Source organism: Sus scrofa, chromosome 7, assembly GCF_000003025.6.
Source record: "Sus scrofa isolate TJ Tabasco breed Duroc chromosome 7, Sscrofa11.1, whole genome shotgun sequence".
NCBI classification, from domain to species: domain Eukaryota; kingdom Metazoa; phylum Chordata; class Mammalia; order Artiodactyla; family Suidae; genus Sus; species Sus scrofa.
In genome coordinates, this window is record NC_010449.5 from 35704556 (window position 1) to 35715420 (window position 10865).

Below are 10865 nucleotides of genomic sequence, written 5' to 3' on the forward strand. Positions count from 1 at the left end.
GAATTCTATTCAGCAACGGGAAGCAGTGAACACTAAAACATGAATGAATCTCAAAGTAATTATGCTGAATCAAAGAAACCAGACAATAAAAGAATATATATTGTACGATTCCATTTATATAAAATTCCATGAAATGCAAACTAATCTACAGTGACAAAGCTGACCAAGAATTGCTTGAGGGGGACGGGGAGACAGAGCGATTACAAAGGACTATGAAGAAACATTAATTTCATTGATATGTTCACTTACTTGGTTGCAATGGTGATAATTTCACTGGTGTTTATAATGATCAGAACTTATGAAATTTGTACTTTAAATTCATGCAGTTTATTGTATGTCAATTAGGTCTCAATAAAGCTATTAAGAAAAAAACTTTCAGACAGAAGAACGTTTTTAAGATGGCCTGCCAACTGGAATTGAAAAATAATCTTTTTTTAAAATTTTTATTTTACTTTTTGTCTTTTTAGAGCTGCACCCACAGCATGTGGAAGTTCCCAGGCTAGGGGTCGAATCAGAGCTGTAGCTGCTGGCCTTGGATCCTAAACCTTCTGAGCAAGGCCAGGGATCAAACCTGCATCCTCATAGATACTAGTCAGGTTGGTTATCACTGAGCCATGATGGGAACTTCTGAAAAATAACCTTTTATTAAACAAGTCTTAGGTGACAATAGAAATGCCAAGAGGAATTAGATAATTTTGGGGGGTGAAAGGATAATCAAAACAGTAAATATTCTATTTATAAGATATATTTAAAGCAGAGATCACAGAAAAAAGTCATGGTCATAAAGACCTAAACCTCTAAAAATGGAAGGATAAAAATAATTAAAATTTCACCACAAAAAGCAAAAAAAAAAAAAAAAAAAAAAAAAAAGGAATTCTGCTGAAAAAAGCACAAGCAAGGAAATAATAAAGCTAAGTACATAAATAGTTAAGACAGAGAATAGGAAAGTAGTAATCTAAACAACAAATGAGGAGTTATCACCATGGCTCAGCAGGTTAAGAACCCCACTAGTATCCATGAGAATGTGGGTTCCATTGACCCCTGGCCTTGCTCAGTGGGTTAAGGATCTGGCATTGCCTCAAGTTGTGGCACAGGTTGTAGGCGTGGCTCAGATCTAGTGTTGCTGTGGCGTAGGCCAGGATTCTGCCTCTAGCCTGGGAACTTCAATATGCTGCAGGTGTGGCCCTAAACAAAAAAGGAAGAAAACATGAATATACATTAAAAGAACTGATAAGAAAGAGATAATCATTGATATATATGTGAGTCTTTTTTAAATGTGCACACTTACATATATTCAAATAAACCAGGTGGAAAGTATAGGGGATTGAATAAATATTCCCTTATTATACATTTTATATGGTTTGAAATTTAGGATCATGTTAACATTTTACATATTCAAAGAATAAAATTGAATCAAAATGACAGCAAATATATTTACAACATCTCTGGGTATCTTCCAACAAATTACTTATTAATTACAAAATAAAAAAGTAAGAACCTTACAATGGGAAAATCTGGTTTACAAGCATTTTAATGAAGTGATGAACAACAGCATCATCAATAATGGAACAAACCAACACCATGGTCCCCTTAGGTATTTCACTGACAAGGACAGAGTTCTTACAACCAGAGTTCCTGCCAAGAATGCATTAAGTGGAGTTCCCTGGTGGCTGGGGGGGGTCAAGGAACCAGTGTTGTCGCTGCTGTGGCTGGGGTTCGATCCCTGGTCCCAGAACTTCTGCATGCTGCAAAAAAAAAAAAAAAAAAAAAGGCACTAACTGAATCCAGTTCCCATGTAATACAATACAAAAGAAGTGGAAACTGTTCCAGATTAAAGAGACATGACAACTAAATGCAAAGAGTAGTGCTGAATTAAATCCTGGACTGGAAAACATAATTGGTACAAAGGACACTATCTGAATAATAGAGGAATTAGAATATAAATTGTGGATTAAATACTAGTATTGTATAGATGCTAACTTTCCTGATTGTTAATGATACAAAGCTTGAAAACAGAATTTTCTTATTCTCAGGGGGGGAAAAACAATTATGAAGGAGTAAATAGGCAGAATGTAATGCAAATTACTATTAAATGAGAGAGAGAGAGAATGATAAGGCAAATACAGCAAAATGTTAACCCTGAGTCGATCTAAGTAAGAATATGTAGGAATTCATGTACCATTCTTGCAAGTTTTCAGGCAACTAAGACAAAATAAATTTTAAATAATTGCATTCACACGACTCCTAAAGCAGCCCTTATACCTGTTAAGTACACCAACATCTTTTTTTTTTTTTTTTTTTTTTGCTTTTTAGGGCCACATCCACAGCATATGGAAGCTCCCAGGCTAGGGGTGGAGTTGGAGCTATAGCTGCTGGCCTACACCACAGCCACAGCAACTCGGGATCCAAGCCAAGTCTGCTACCAACATCACAGTTCATGGCAACGCCAGATCCTTAACCCACTGAGCAAGGCCAGGGATCGAACCCACAACCTCATAGTTCCTAGTTGGGTTTGCTAGCCATTGAGCCACGAAGGGAACTCCCAGTACCCCAATTTCTTTATTCCATAGCACTCAAATCCTAATATCAAATGCATAGTATGTTTATCATGAAGCTCCCTCTGTAAAAATACAAGCTCTCAGAGACAGGAATCTTTGCTATTTTGTTCAATGAGATAATCCTGAATTTCTATAACTATACCTAGCACTTTGTAGGTGTAAAATATATGTTCTTGAATTAATGAATAATTTCATAATTGGATCAAATAGGCTTTAGAGTCAGATGAGTCAAACTCTTGCTCTAAGTGTTCCTTGGTACAATGTGAGCAACTAACTTAGCTTCTAATAAGTACTTACTTCAAAGGGATATGGGGACAGTTAAATCAGTAAAACTTATGCAGTAGGAACACCAAAGTTTGTTCTCCATAAAAGCAATGAATAATCTGGCAAAAACTATGAGAATCAACTTTTTCATAATTCTGTAATCTAATCAAAAATCTTACCACAAGCAGGGAAATGATTAATTGTGAAAAAAAAAAAAAAGAAGAATCTAGTTAAGAGAGTTTGGGGACATTTTAACTTACCCCAATACCATCTCCCACTTCCCAGCATGGCAGTGGTCTGAATACAAGAGCTGGAAGCCCCCTATGTAACCTGGTACCAGAGGGAGCAGAACAAACCTTATTCTCAAATGAATAGTTTTTGTTTTGACCTGTCTGCTGACTCCTTGAAGAAATGTCTCAAATAGCTTGCTTTATTTCATCTAACTCTGAACATTCCCAGGGTCAAAGCAACTACTCAGGGAAAATTTGTTCAAAATATGTAAAGGCAAATGCATTAGCTGCTGCTTCCTGAGACTGGGACTAACATTTGGGGAAAACAACAGACTAACCTGAAAGTTTTAGAGGAAAGTCTGGGGAATGAGAATGCTTGGGGAATAAGAACTTCGAAAAGCTGTCATATATTTCTGGGAATCTAGAAGGTTGGACACATGGTCAGAAAAGACCTAAGAAGGCCCTAGGCTCTTACCTCTGCTTGATCTTCAGGTTCTGCAGGAGGAAAAGTGAAGGCTTAGGCAGAGTTGTAGCCTGTTTGGCTGAGTGTTAAGTGCATGACCCAACACACACACACACACACACACACACACACACACACACACACACACACACAAGTTCATCTGCAAAGACTCAGAGATTCTTTTTCTTTCAGTTCCAAGGGCATAAGGAAATTTCTCTTGACCCATTAGCTGACCATTAATCTAAAAGAACAGACTTTAATGACCACACAGGACAAAGGATACAAACTTTGCAAAACTAGTTCAGAAAAGTCACCAAACAGCAAGGGAAATGCAAATCAAAACCACAATGAGATACCATTTCACACTTACTAAGATGGCTGTTATTTTTTTTTAATAAAAATAAAGTATTGGTGAGGATGTGGAGAAACTGGAATCCTCACATATTGCTGGTGAGAATGTACCATGGTACATTAACTATGGAAAGCATGTTGGACATTTCTCAAAAAGTTAAACATAGAATTACTATGGGACCCAGCAATTCCGCTTCCAGGTATATATCAGAGAACTGAAAACATATGTACGAACAAGACACATGTTTATACCAAAGTTCATAGAAGACTTATTCATAACCAAAAGGTAGAAATAATCCAAACGTCCATCAACATGAATGGTTAAACGAAATATGGGATATCTCTGCAGTTGAATATTATTTAACCTTAAAAAGAGTGACGTCCCTATACATGCTACAACAAGGAAAAACCTTGAAAACATGCTAAGTAAAAGAAGCCAGACACAAAAGGTTATATATTATGTGATTTCACTTACACTGACGGTCCAGAATAGGCAAAACCATCAAAACAGAAAGCTGATTAGTAGTTGCCAGAGCCTAAGGGGAAGGGGAAATGGGGAGTAACTACTTGATGTGTACAGGTCTCCTGTGTGTGAGAATTTGGGGGGAGGGCCGGTAACAAAATGTTCCAGAATTAAATAGTGGTAATGGTTGCACAACGTTGTGAATGTACTGAAAGTCATTGAGTCTTCCACTTTTAAATAGTTAAAATGATAAGCTTTGTTAAGCGAATTTTATTTAAATTTTAAAGAAGTGATATGGGATGCTCAAATACAAGGATGGATTTTGAACTTTCTAGGACTGAGTCTTGTTTACAAAACAAGTGCCCAATAAATAGTAACGCATGGGTCGCCTCTAAAACATTTCCCTTTTCTCATTGGTCAGGAGCATCCTGATCTGCTCAGCAACCCTCTCCTATTGGCTGGAACCTTGATGCCAAGGCCGTGAGAACATGGGTTCCCCAGGCCCACAGCAGGTCCACAAAGAAGCAATGGATAAGGGTAAACCCTCCTATAAGCTTGAGTCCCAACGAGGTGGCTGAGACCTTTAAAGTTTCCTGTATAGTGAGAGGCCTTTGGTTGGTGGAAAAAGGTCAGAAATGGTCAGAAATTGTCACTAAGGAGGGTGTGAATTGCAGCTCTCCCCTCAACTCTTATGAGGCTTCAGGCCGAGTGCCTTTCAGATGGGTTTTCTGCTGAGGTAAAACGGAAGTGAGGACGCTGGGATCACAGGCATATTATCCACGGGATTTGAAGGTCTGCTAAGGTGAGAGAGAGCCACAGCACTCGAGACCAGGCTGTGGCCCACTACATTCTGAAATGCCCAGGGCTCCGGCCCCCTTCCCACACCCCCACCATCTTCCCACAATGCTTGGCGCGTCCAAGATTCACACGTTCCCCCAGAAGCCCCGCCTACCTCGCCCCAACTTCTCGGAGTCCAGGCGGCGTCTCCCCCTCCTCCTGCCTTGGGAAAGCTGCTTTAGAACCAGTCAGAGGCTGTAGAATGTCCTGGAACGCCTAGAGTCCCTCTCCCTAGCACCTCCCCACTTCCCGCACTGAGGTGGGCAGATGGAGGAGGGTCTCTAATTGGAGGAGGCTCGGCAGGAGGGTGGGGTTGTGGGCGTGGCCAATGGTAGGAGGCGGAGCCTTTGGGAGCAATTAATTTCTGGCGCAGTTACGGAGACTGCCGAAAGCTGACTTCGTCCGAGAACTCTAGGATGAGGTTGTCCTGCGTCGGGCAAGATCAGAACTGCCATAAGACTGCAGGAAAACCCCTGAGGCCCAGGATCTGGAGTGTGAGGCACCCTCTACCCACTTCAGGTTGGTTGCAGAAGTCGTGGCCGAAGGGTACCCTGAGGCTACTGTCCTTGGGACCCAGCACTCCTGACCCGCCAGGAGAGGGGCGGTGGTTGGCAAGACTCTGAAGCCCCTCCCAGGAGCCCCTTCCCTCTGGCCTCATCCACACATTTCGTCGCTCTTTTCTCCCTTTACCTCTGTGTGGTCTCTCATGGAAGAAAGATTCCATTCTCTTATCCCAAGGAGGAGAGCCACCTGAATGCTGAGAAGGAGACTGGACTCCGAGGCCAAGGGCGTGCCTGGCCGACCTGCCCTCCCAGCCCGCCCCGGGCCCCCTGCCGGCTTCTCTCTGGCCTCTCTTTCAGGGTTTCACAGGTACGTGCCTCCTTGACTTGTTAGTCCCATTTCTCACCTCCCTTCCTGTTGTGATTGCTGAAGGGTTGGGGTGAGCGAACTGGAGGCCTGGGGTCAGAGATCTCATTCTCGAGGACCTCCATCTATGCTCTGCGTGATGATGGGAACTACATTAACCCTTTCATGAATATGTTGTCTCGCCTGGAAAGGGACAGAGTAAGATGCTACTCCAGAATCTTGGTGAGAAGAGGAGTGATTGTGTCTTGAAAACAGATGTACTGCGAATTACTTACTGCGATTTTAACTTTGTTCTTTCCCACGCCCCGCCACCCAGCTGCAGCCTGTGTGCCGGGTTTCTTCTGCTTTCCTTTTGACTTCCACAGGGTGGGTCCATCAAACCTGGCAGAGCACGCGGAGGCAGTCCCTTGATCCATCTTCTAGGAACTAGGATGCACCTGTTGGGAGTCCCCGCTCCAGTGGACCTTTCCCGGGCTCCTTCCTTCCCAGCCTCTGCGGTGGCACCAGCTGTCTGGAAAAGGCACTGCTCCTAGGACCTGGGACTCTTGTTCCTGGCACCACCCGTGCCCCTCCCCCTCTGAATATCCAGTTCTCTACCCTCACGAAGGAGATTCGAACTTCAGGCAGCCGGACAAAACCAAACACTCACGGGTTCTGATTCCCTCCAAGGCCAAGGTCTCCTGATCCTCAGTGGAGAAGGCTGGGCTGGACCCCTTCCCTTCATCCCTCTTCTTTTCCCTTTTTGCTCCAGAGCGCTGCTCTGACCCTAAGGCTTTTCCATTTACCATCAACATGGAAACTTGGCTCTTCACATGGTATATTCTCCCTCTTTTGTGCATTATCTTGCTCCTCAAAATGGCCCTTCCATGAAGGAGGGAGAGGATCAAGGGGCCTGGCTAGTCACCCAGGTCCCCATAAAGCCTCTCAAGCCACAGGCTGAGTGGAAGTTGAATAAAAGCTTCATGTCCTTGACCACTGGGGCTTGTGGTTGGTGTGCTGATTCTCAAGGGAAGACACAGGGGGATTCTTTTTGTCCTTCCCATCCAACCCCGGTGGATGGTGTTTGTGCTGCAATGAAGTAGTTATAAGGGTGCCCCTGGCCCTCCCACCTCCGCCTTTGAGTAAAGCTCATCACTGTCTCAGCTAGGGACCTGGCACCAGCTGGCTTACTAGACATCTGGCAGGGTTTTCTGAGCATTTGCATTGTGCTAGGGCAGGAACTAAAGAAATAAATTTATCCACCAGAATGTCAGGTCACAAGATGGATGTAGGAGCAGGTAAATAGTGATTCATATTGAGGTTCTGGAATTTTGTTAGTTACTATTTTTATAACTTTGTTCTTTTAGTCCTTGAGGATAACTTTGTTCTGTTGGTCCTTGGCAGAGGATAAAGGAAGAATTGTAAAGGAACGGATTACTGGTGGGAGGAGGTGTTGTCCTCGTTAGAGTGCGAATGGAAGGTACTGGTATCCCCCCACTGGCCTGTGCTGTGCACCTGGGAGGTGTGGGCAACTTTCCTGGATCTCACAATTGGGAGTGAAAGTTTTAGAACACAAAACATCCGCCTATGAGGCCTCAGAGCTTGCCCAGTGCCCCTGCCCCACTCCCATTCCTGTTTTTCCTGTGAGTCACAGAGACCAGAGCTGATTTGGCCAGAGGGCTTCCCTAAGACTGTTCCGGGGCCCTGGTTATGTATTTTTGTGCCCCAGTGCTGACCACAGAATACTAGGGGGTTGTCTTCTGTAATGGCTCTGGGGTCCTCTAAGGAACAGGAATGGTGGAGCCTGTGCTAACCTGGAGCTCACTGCAGCAGAAGCATGAGTTCTTCAGGAGCTCTTCCTTGGAGAACTTAACGAATTACAAGTGTGGAATGATTTGTAACCAGAATAACACCACCTGGCAGGGGTATTGATGAGTGGAGGAGGGCATATTTGGAGACCTCTGATCTTTCCAGCCCTGAGATGCCGAGCCTAATACACATATGATAATCATTAATGTCTTGTAATTAATAACAGTGTTATTGTTGATACAGCTCATTAATCATCACAAATTGGTAACTTCTCAGAGCCTGTGTGTTATTTGTAGCTGCGTAGAGCTCTGTGACTTGCACACACAGTATTTCACGGAGGGAGAGAGCTACTGTGGCCATTTTACAGGTGAGGACACTGAAACGGGAAAAGACCCAACTCGCTCCAGGGAAGGGGGATGTGCAATGTGCACTTGTTGCTAATTACTCCTCTCTCTAATCCTTACACGCTTTTTTTGGCCTCACCCATGGAAGTTTCTGGGCCAGGTATTGAACCCATGCCATAGCAGTGAAAACACCAGATCCTTAATCTGCTGAGCCACGGGGGAACTCCTCAATCCTCACACTTTAGAAAGCAAAATCAAAAAAGCAAACAAGGATCTGGGGATTATTTAATGCTCAGCTCATCAGGACAAAGTTTAAAGACTCTTAGGAAACACTGGAGGGGTACAGAGAAGTCACTAGATCTTTGCTCAGTGCATTTTTCCATGTCTTCTTTTTATGTTTTGTCTTTTTAGGGCTGCACCTGCGGCATATGGAAGTTTCTAGGCTAGGGTCGAACTGGAGCTGCAGCTGCCGGCCTACACACAGCCACAGCAATTTGGGATCCCAGCCGCATCTGTGACCTACACCATAGCTCACTGTAACACCGGATCCTTAACCCATTAAATGAAACCAGGGATTGAACCTGTGGCCTTATGGATACTAGTTGGCTTCATTACCGCTAAGCCACAATGAGAACTCCATCCTCTGTTTTTTAATGTTACATTCACTCTTAGCCCTCATTGTTCCCCTTCCAGAAAATTCGCTGAAATTTCAATGTCCTTTGCTGTTCCATAGGTTACTTTGGGGGAAACTCCTGTTATTGATTACCCAGCCCTCCCTCTAACGAGTTATATGACCTGCAGCAAGTGACTGACATCTCTGTTTGCTCAGAAAATGGATGGCCCAGAGTTCCCATCGTGGCGCAGCGGAAACGAGTCCAACTAGGAACCATGGGGTTGCGGGTTTGATCCCTGGCCTTGCTCAGTGGGTTAAGGATCCGGCGTTGCCGTAAGCTGTGGTGTAGGTCGCAGACACAGCTCAGGTCTGGCATTGCCGTGGCTGTGGCGTAGGCCGGCAGCTACAGCTCCGATGAGACACCTAGCCTGGGAACCTCTATGTGCTGCGGGTGCGGCCCTAAAAAGAGACGAAAAAAAAAAAAAAGAAAGAAAGAAAAAGAAAATGGATGGCCTCACCCCTAGGGCACCGGGATGGGTGAGGATTAAAAGGAATTAAACATCAACTATATAAGATGCTTACCACACCGTTTGGTAAGGAACACTAATTCCCTCTCTCCCGCCTGGGCAGTCCTTTTGCTTCTGTCAGGAACTTTCCTGTTTAGGGTGTCTCACAACCAAACGGAGAGTATCAAGTCTTCCCTTCCCTAGTGGGTTCAAGGCCAACCCAGATTCCATAGAACTGGGTGAAAGACTTCCACCTTGCTGTGCAACAGCCCTTCCTGCAGAGGCTGAACATGGCAGGTCAGTGCACCTGGAACAATCTGAAAGGCCTGGGGCTCATTACCTTCCATCGTTGTCCCCTCATCCCGTCCCCAGCCATCTCCTCATGGAGACCCAGCAGGGACAAGTGGATTTGATGATGGGGCTGTGCCCCAAATCCTCCAGTCTTCATGGAGAAACCAGGCCTTCCTTCCTTCAGTAGGCCTTGGAGTGCATGTGTGGACATAGCCATGAGTTTCCAACATGCTTTTCGTCCTGCACAGGATCAGGAGTCTTTATCAGACTCGTTCCTTTGTGGAACTAGAGGCTCAAGGCATATAGAACAAACCCTGGAGTCCTGGGTGGGCCCATCTAGCCTCCTGGCTTCACTAGGTGAAGTGGTGGGGTTAGAGGATTTAAACTTAGAGACCCACTTCTGCTTCAGAAGCTCTATAGAATGTGGGGAAAAAAACAAAGGGATAACTTTCATCCTCAGTTTGGAACATCTATAAAATGGGGAAAGCAGTAATGGGTAAATTGGAGTTTTTAGGTAAGAATGGAAGGAATGATAACCCATATGAAAGCATGCATTTGTAATAGATGCGTACAGTCTAAATCTGCTGCTGACTGTGTATATTCAAGTCCCCGGTTACGTTTCATCCCCCACGATGCTGCAGACAAAGTTGGAGGTCGGAAAGGACCAGGCCTGGAATCAAGTCCTCTTGCCTGAGCCCCCTCCACCTTATTTTCTACTCCATACCAGAGATGGAGGGGGCTCAGGCAAGAGGATCTTGTCTTTTCATGGCATGCACAGACACCGCGCCCCTCTGCCCCCACCATTCTCCGTAATCCTCAGAGAGGATGGAAGGCCCTAGAACTCAGGAAGTCCCAACCTCTGCTTCTCTAACAGGTCAGGGTTGGAACTAACCTAAAGCTGTTGGCAGGATTCCTCAGAAGGCAGAATCTCATCAGAAAACTTAAAAGTGTGGGAGTTCCCGTCGTGGCGCAGTGGTTAACGAATCTGACTAGGAACCATGAGGTTGCGGGTTCGGTCCCTGCCCTTGCTCAGTGGGTTAACGATCCGGCGTTGCCGTGAGCCGTGGTGTAGCTTGCAGACGCGGCTCGGATCCCGCGTTGCTGTGGCTCTGGCGTAGGCCCGGTGGCTACAGCTCCGATTCAACCCCTAGCCTGGGAACCTCCATATGCCGCGGGAGCGGCCCAAGAAATAGCAACAACAACAACAACAACAAAAAGACAAAAGACAAAAAAAAAAAAAAGAAAACTTAAAAGTGTGATGATCAAGGAAGAGCTAGACCCCGATGGCTG

General features: G+C 44.9%; 2 long non-coding RNA genes across 3 annotated transcripts in view; one reads left to right on the forward strand and one right to left on the reverse strand.

The window, feature by feature from the left end:
- The window catches only part of LOC102168168, a 39219-nt gene extending 33853 nt beyond the window's left edge, over nucleotides 1-5366 (reverse strand). For both annotated transcript variants that reach the window (XR_304437.2, XR_002345714.1), the window contains exon 1: nucleotides 5282-5366. This is a non-coding gene — a long non-coding RNA (uncharacterized LOC102168168). The remainder of the gene's footprint in view (nucleotides 1-5281) is intronic.
- LOC102157464 lies at nucleotides 5549-7886 on the forward strand. Its single transcript, XR_304438.3, has 3 exons — nucleotides 5549-5685; nucleotides 5905-6036; nucleotides 6399-7886. It is a non-coding gene; the product is annotated as an uncharacterized LOC102157464 (long non-coding RNA).